The sequence below is a fragment of the Gossypium arboreum genome, chromosome 9 (assembly GCF_025698485.1).
Source record: "Gossypium arboreum isolate Shixiya-1 chromosome 9, ASM2569848v2, whole genome shotgun sequence".
Classification (NCBI taxonomy): Eukaryota; Viridiplantae; Streptophyta; class Magnoliopsida; order Malvales; family Malvaceae; genus Gossypium; species Gossypium arboreum.
In genome coordinates, this window is record NC_069078.1 from 63,451,810 (window position 1) to 63,459,981 (window position 8,172).

The 8,172-nt window shown below is 33.9% G+C and overlaps 1 non-coding gene across 1 annotated transcript; it reads right to left on the minus strand.

The window, feature by feature from the left end:
* Positions 1-7,666: 7,666 nt before the first annotated feature.
* LOC128281182 (small nucleolar RNA R71) lies at positions 7,667-7,772 on the minus strand. Its single transcript, XR_008271394.1, has one exon. It is a non-coding gene; the product is annotated as a small nucleolar RNA R71 (small nucleolar RNA).
* Positions 7,773-8,172: the final 400 nt, after the last annotated feature.

An 8,172-nucleotide genomic window follows, 5' to 3' on the forward strand; every position in this document is an offset into this window, starting at 1 on the left:
TATTGAACTTTGCAAACAACAATTTATCTCTCAAAGTTTGTAACATGATTCTCAAATGCTCGGCATGCTCAGATTCATCACGAGAGTAAATTAAAATGTCATCAATAAACACAACTACGAATCGATTTAAATACTGCCTGAAAATTTGTTTCATCAAATTCATAAAAATAACAGGTGCATTTGTTAGTCCGAAAGGCAGAACAAGAAATTCTTAGTGTCCGTACCTTGTTCTAAATGTAGTTTTAGGCACATCGGAGTCTTTAACTTGCAACCGGTAATAACCAGATCTCAAATCAATTTTTGAAAACACTATTGCCTCTTTTAACTGATCAAACAAATCATCTATTCGTGGAAAAGAATATTTGTTCTTGATCGTCACTTTGTTGGGCTGTCGATAGTCTATACACATTGTCATCGTTCCATCTTTATTTTTCACAAACAACGCCGGTGCACCCCAAGGAGAGAAACTCAATCTAGCAAAATCTCTATCTGTCAATTCTTACAACTGAGCTTTCAATTCTTTTAACTCTATCGGAGCCATTTTGTACAGACCTATTGATATCGGCGCTGTACCTGGTACTAATTCAATACAAACTCAACCTCTCTAATAGGCAGTAAACCCAGTAATTCTTCAGGAAATACATCTAGATACTTACACACAACTGGTACTAATTCAATCTTTGTTTTTGTCACTTTCGTATCAAGTACATAAGCAAGATAAGCTTCACACCCCTTTTTCACAAATCTCTAAGCTAACATAGATGAGATCACAACTGGAAAATTATTCAGATCATCAGATTCAATTCTAATAGTCTCATTATTTTGGCATTTCAGTTCTATTGTCTTTCGTCTACAATCCATTATAGCATTATGCATAGCTAACCAATCCATACCCAAAATCACATTAAATTCATCGAATGGTAACAACATCATATTAGCCAAGAAACATAAATCATGATGCATTAATGAACAATTCTTGCAGAGTTTGTGAACCAAAACACATTTGCCTAAGGGATTCGATACTCTAATCACAAATTCAGTAGACTCTACAGGCAAAGTCTTACTGGATACTAAATTCATACATATATAGGAATGAGTTGATCCTGGATCTATCAATGCAATCGCATTAGTATCATAGAGAGTGAAAGTACTGGTGATAACATCTGGAGATAACGCTTCTTTGCGAGCACGAATTGCGTAGGCTCTGGCAAGTGCTCTAGCATCGAATCTCGCGGCAATATCTCGAGTTACACCTCTACCACCACTCAAATTTCAAACATTATTGAATGGTCTTCCTCTCACAGTAGGGTTGCTCGATCTTACATTTTGAGACTTAACTTTCTCATCTAGCTCAGGACAATCCCGGATGAAATGGTCATGCGAGCCACACCTGAAACAAGTTTTATCATTCAATCTACACTCTCCAAAATGTCATTTTCCACATCATCCACATTCAGGTTTATATGATCTAACATTACCCACACTTGCTACTGACACAACTGGAGTTTTTGAACTCGTAATTTGCTTCCCACAATCTCTACTAAAGTATTCCACTAGTATATTTGATCGACTGAACAAATCTCGAGATTTCTTTGATAAAGAGTGATATGGCTTACTCATTAATCTTTTTCTCGAGTCTCTAGCTTCTGAATCTACTTTTCTATTTTCTTTGCTAAGATCCTCAGCTTTATAAGCCCTTTCAACCAGAATGACAAATTCTTTCAACTCTAGAATTCCAACTAGTAGTTTTATATCTTCGTGTTCAACCTGTCAATGAACCGTTTACACATAATTTGCTCAATATACATATACTCTCGAGCATACTTGCTTAACCGTACGAACTCTCTTTCATACTTGGTGATAGTCATGTCGCCTTGTTTTAACTCCAAGAACTCTTTATGCTTTTGATCAAGAAATCAATGACTTATGTATTTCTTTCGAAACTCCGTCTAAAAGAATTCCAACGTTACTAGTTCCCTTAGTACTACAGACACCAAGGTATTCCACCATTGAAATTCAATGTCTCTCAGTAAATATACAACACATCTAATAATTCCTCAGGAGTACAAGACAATTCATCAAATACTCGAATCGTATTTTAGAGCCAAAACTCGGCTTTCTCAACATCATCATTAACAATAGTCCGAAACTCTTTAGCCCCATGTTTATGAATTGTATCCACTGGTGGCTTGTTAAAACGTATCGGATCTACAACTTGAGGAACAATAAGGATATGATGAGGCATAGGTGGGGGTGGAGGTTGTTGAACAGCCAGATTAGTACGAACGTATTGCGTGAACCATTCGTTCATCATTTGGAAAAAGGCTTCTTTAGCCTCACAACTGGTAGGCGCTGTCCTTTAAGTGAGAGCTGGCGCATTACTCTCTACATCATTTGCTATAGCACGTTCGGGATCCATTACTATACGAAAACACAATTTAAGCTGTCAAGAATCATTACACTATCGTAGAGTATATATGGCATGTGTAACACCCCTAACCTGTATCCGTCGCCGGATTGGGGTTATAAGGTATTACCGGACAAAACACATTTTGATACATTTACTCAATTCAAAAATATTTATTTAGAGATCTAATGCTTAACTTATAACCCGATACAATTCATTTCATATTCAAATGGAATATTTGAGCTCAACATTCAAAGCATACTAGTAGTTTATAAATAAAAGGATCTGTCAACTTGCAAATTTATAAAGTTACACATTATCATATTCATATAAGTAGCATATATCTCAACATCCCATTCATTTCAATGCTAACCAAAATTTGTATACCATTCTCCAAAAACAAGCATATTAAATAATACACATATACCAAAATAAATTCTAGTCATATGAATATATAGCCGAATACATTTTAATACCAAAACATGATATAAAATATACTTTTCAAAGATAATTTAATCATCGATTAAGGATACATATGTATATTCAAGACACAACTTCCATGAACCATATTTAAAAGAAACATACAATATATTTCCCATCATATTCGGTCATTATAATATGTCCTCTATTACCAACTAACTTATAGCATGTTAATCTAACATAATAACCTAAATTTCATACAACTTTTCCTATACAAACCGCGTCCAAGTTGAGCAAACATATTTATACATGTATTATGACCATTTCATTTATCAACCAATCTCAATATGCACACACACAACACAAGTTCTAATCATCCAAGGTATAAGGCATAATATCTAAAATAGACTCAAACCATTATTTAACCAAAACATACTCAAGCATAGAGATTAAGCCATTTTCACATGGCCTTTATACATAAACCAAAATACAACATTCCAAAACGCATTCCATCCTATACATGCCATAGTTCCAAAATGTAACTTATAAAATACCGAAGATAGTTGATAGTGTGATAGACTTTGCTGATAATCCCCAAGCTTGTAACTTGAATCCAAAATCTATAAATCAGAATGAACATGAAAACACAAAGTAAGCTATAATAGCTTAGTAAGTCATAAGTAAATAAACATCCTATTGTTATAATCAACTCATTTTAAGCTAATCCAAATTTCATTGTCATTATCAAGCTTAACCTCAAACCTACAAATGAGATAAATAACACATTTTCATACACAAAATCTACCTTGGCCGAATGCTCACTTAATCAATTTGACCTAATATTATTCATCTTTCAAAGCCAAAATTTCTTAATATAATCAAACATACAGATACGCATTTATATAAGCTCAAGAACCATAATATAACATCATGTACATATACCACTTATATGGCCGAATTTACATGATCACATATATACACATATCCAAGAATCAATTCTACAATATTCATATTATTTATTTACAGGGCCGAATACACATACTACATTCACATGTAATCTTCATTTGTATCACACATAATTAGTAACAAATATCAAGTTACTTATTTACCTTATCTCAAGTAAACAACAAGCTAACTCATACCTGATCATTTAGCTCGTTTAACGTATTCAATTACCACATCAGCATAAAGTCTTTTAGGCATAAACTTATATTAATTCCTTGGCATAAAGCCTGCTAGGCCTAAGCCTGTATTTCACACTGGCACAAGGCCTACTAGACTCAAAGTCTGATTTTATACACCGGCAATAAGCCTGCTAGGCATAAGCCCGATTTAATTCACCAGCACAAGGCTTGCTAGGCTCAAAGCCCGAATATCACTATTATAAAGCTGTCTCATAAACAATTCATATATCGAAAAATCCAGATATTCCATATAGTTCATATGGACTTTCAAATGTTATAACTCAGTCAAATTAAACTCAAATACATTATTTCCATGCTTAATCATATTCGGCTAACTCTACTATAATTCTATGAATTCCAAATCAGTATATCAAACTAATTTACATTCAAAATTTACAATGTTTAATTGCTTAAAGACTTACCTCGGATATCGACGAACAATATAAATTGACTATTCGACTATTTTTACTTTTCCCCGATCCAAGTCCGATTTCTTTTGTTCCTGATCTATACAATTTCAAATTAATCTCATTCAAACACAATTTCATTCAATTTAATCCAACAACACATAAATGGGAAAATTACCATTTTACCTCTGATATTTCATAATTTTACAAATTAGTCCGAATTGCATAAAACACAAAATACACAAAATCACATAACAACATAATTAGGCCAAATCTTCCTTATATTCATACTAGTCCATATATTTCATTTATTTCACATTTTAGTCCTTCAATTTATTATTTTTACAATTTAGTCCTAATTACTCAAGATCATCAAAAACTCCAATACAAAACATGTTAACTAAAACATATCTTTCATATTTCATCATCAAACAAAAAAAATCTCAAGCTCTCATCAATGGCATAACTCAAAATATTCATCAAAATCAGAAATTGAAGCATGGGTCGGATAGTATTCGAAGCAATGATCTCAAAAATGTAGAATTTATCAAAAAACGAAACCAAACTAACCTTGAATTTGAATCAACAATGGCCGAATATCATTTGCTTTCTCTTTTTCTTTTCTTTTACAAGTTTCAGTCAAATAAAATGAACATATGCATTTTTTATGTTTTATTATATTATAACATATTAACTAGTTTACATAATTAACCTTGGATTTAAAATATAAAATCATGTTATATTAAGGCCATTACCGTCCATTGCATGTCATCGTGGGCTAATTACCACATAAATCCCTCCATTTACAAAGACAAATGCATTTCAGCCCTTACATATTAAACCATTAAATTTTTAATTTATGCGATTAATTCCTTTTATTTAATCAGACACTCAAACGTCCAAATTAAATTACGAAAATTTCACAGGCATAATTTCACACAAAATAAACATAGAAAATATTTTTTTAAAATTTTTCTGACTCGGATTCGTGGTCCCAAAACCACCATTTCGACTAGGGTCTAAATCGGGCTGTTACAACTCTTCCCCCTTAGGGATTTTCGTACCCGAAAATCTTACCGGTGAATAGGTTCGGATAACGCTCTTTCATTGTGTCTTCTGTCTCCCATGTGGCTTTTTCAAATTTGATAAACCGTAATTTTATACATATTTTTACCCCATGCTTAACACATTTTATGGATGAGTTTTCCTTGGAATAGGTGAATTCGATGCTCCTAATGCCTTAATTTCATGTTTTATACTTAGGATAGTATAGGAGAGCAAAAGGAACAAGAAACAAGCCAAAAATGGAGAAAATGGGCCAAAGTACGAAATCAACACGGCTTGGACTTCCTCATACGAGCAGACCACACGGCCGTGTCAATTTGGTAGAATTGAAGCATGACTCACATGGGTAGAACACACGCCCATGCCATTTTAACAGGTTCGAGCACGGCCTGAAGTAATCACACACGGGCATGTCCCTACCGAGCCCAAGTTGAGTCCAATTCGGAAAAGGCTAATTTCGAGGGTTCTTAGGCATTCCAAAGCCTATAAATACACCCTAGATGAGGAAGAAAGGGAGACATAGAGAGAAGCAGGTAGGAAACTGCTCAAGGGAAGCTGATTGATCGATCTCAGAAGCCGGATTCACCATCAAGACTGAAGATCTTCCCTCAATTTCCCTCCGGGAGTTTTGGGTTTTCTTTATGTTTTGTATTCATTATTCTTCTGAGATGTTTTCCTTTTTAGTTATGAACTAAATCCCCTAAATACCTACGAGGAATGAAACCTAAGATGAATCCTGTTATTATTTTTATGAATTATATGATAAATATTTGGCTTGTTCTTAATTATGTGTTCTTAATTCTTGTTTTGATATTCCAGGATATTGATTCAAGTTAAGTTTTTATTCAGAGGAGGAATAGACCCTGTCTAAGAGTACAATTGTCATAATTAAGCAGAGTTGATTGCACGCCTAGAGATAGGGTGAGAAGATTTTGCCAGATTAGGGTGAAACCTAATAAGGGGATCCATAGATCGAGTTAATGCAACCCCAGGGTGTTAATTAGAGAAAATTCTCAATTATTCAATCTAAGGATTAGACATTATTAGTCTTGAATAGGGATAATAACATAACTTAGGGATCTCTACGGAACAAGTTAAATGAATAAATGTCTGATTCGGAGTCAGAATAACAAGTAAAGTCTAGGTGGATTCTTTCTTAGGTATTGTCTTAATTCAATTGTTTTCCAAAAGTAATCCTCCAATTCTATTTTTTGTGAATTCTTAATTTAGTTAATTAGTTAGTTAAAAAAACCCCCCTTATTCTTGGCTAGATAATAAAAAGACAGTCATTACTAGTACTTTTAGTTCCTTTGGGTTCAACAATCTGGTCTTGCTAAAACTGTACTGCTGTTCGATAGGTATACTTGCCTACATCGTGATAATAGTTAGTTTCAAGAACGATTCTTTATAAATATTTAAAACCTGTCACACAAAAATCGCGATCAAGTTTTTGGCACCGTTGCGGGGAACTAAGATATTAGGAATGCTCAATTTTTATTACTTTAGCCATTTATTTTTCTTGCAAGTTAATTTTATTTTATTATTATTATTATTATTTATTAATTTAATTTTTCTTTCTCTTGGCAAGTTTTTATAGTTTATGACTAGAAGAAACCTGTTAGGACCACTACTTTTTGACGAAGAAATCGATCGTACAGTTCGCAGAAACCAAAGAGAAATAAGGCGAAGCTCAAGATACACAGAGAACGAGAAAGAGGATGATATTCAAACCCCAACCAAAGCAATGGCTGAAAACCAAGACAATCAGCTACCTCCTACAATACACGTTGAACTAGCAAATCAAAATCCTACTGCTCATACTATGTATGATTATGCTAAACCTACTTTAACAGGAACTGAGTCAAGTATAGTTAGGCCAGCTATTGCTGCAAATAATTTTGAACTAAAACCTAACACTATTCAAATGATACAGCAACTTGTTCAGTTTGATGGTTTGCAGGATGAGGATCCAAATACTCACTTGGCAAATTTCTTAGAATTCTGTGATACATTTAAAATTAATGGCATTTCTGATGATGACATTAGTCTTCGGTTATTCCCTTTTTCATTGAGGAACAAAGACAAACAGTGATTGAACTCATTACCACGAGGGTCAATTACTACTTGGAAACAAATGTCCGAAAAATTTTTATTAAAATATTCTCCGCCGACTAAAATAGCCAAATTACGTAATGATATCTCTTCGTTTGTGCAGATGGACTTAGAAACTCTTTACGATGCATGGGAGAGATACAAGGACTTACTGGGAAGGTGTCCTCACCATGGATTACCTCTATGGTTGTAAGTTCAAACATTCTAAAATGGTGTGAACCCCTCGACAAGGCAAATGATTGATGTAGCAGTTGGGGGAACCATCAACAAAAAAACACCTGAAGAGGCTTACGAATTTATTGAAGAGATGTCACTGAATAAATATCAGTGGCAAGTCATGAGGACTAAGCCAACTAAAACAGCAGGCGTTTATAATGTCAATTCAGTTACTATCTGTCAAACCAGGTAGAACTTCTAAATAAAAAGATTGATGGTTTACTTGGTTCTACTCAGGTATATCTAGTAATGAGGTGTGAGATGAATGGAAGAGGAGCATGCATAGAGTATCAGCCCTTCAACCCTAACATCGAGGAGGAACAAGTCCAGTATATGGGTAACAATAACTCTAGATCCCAAA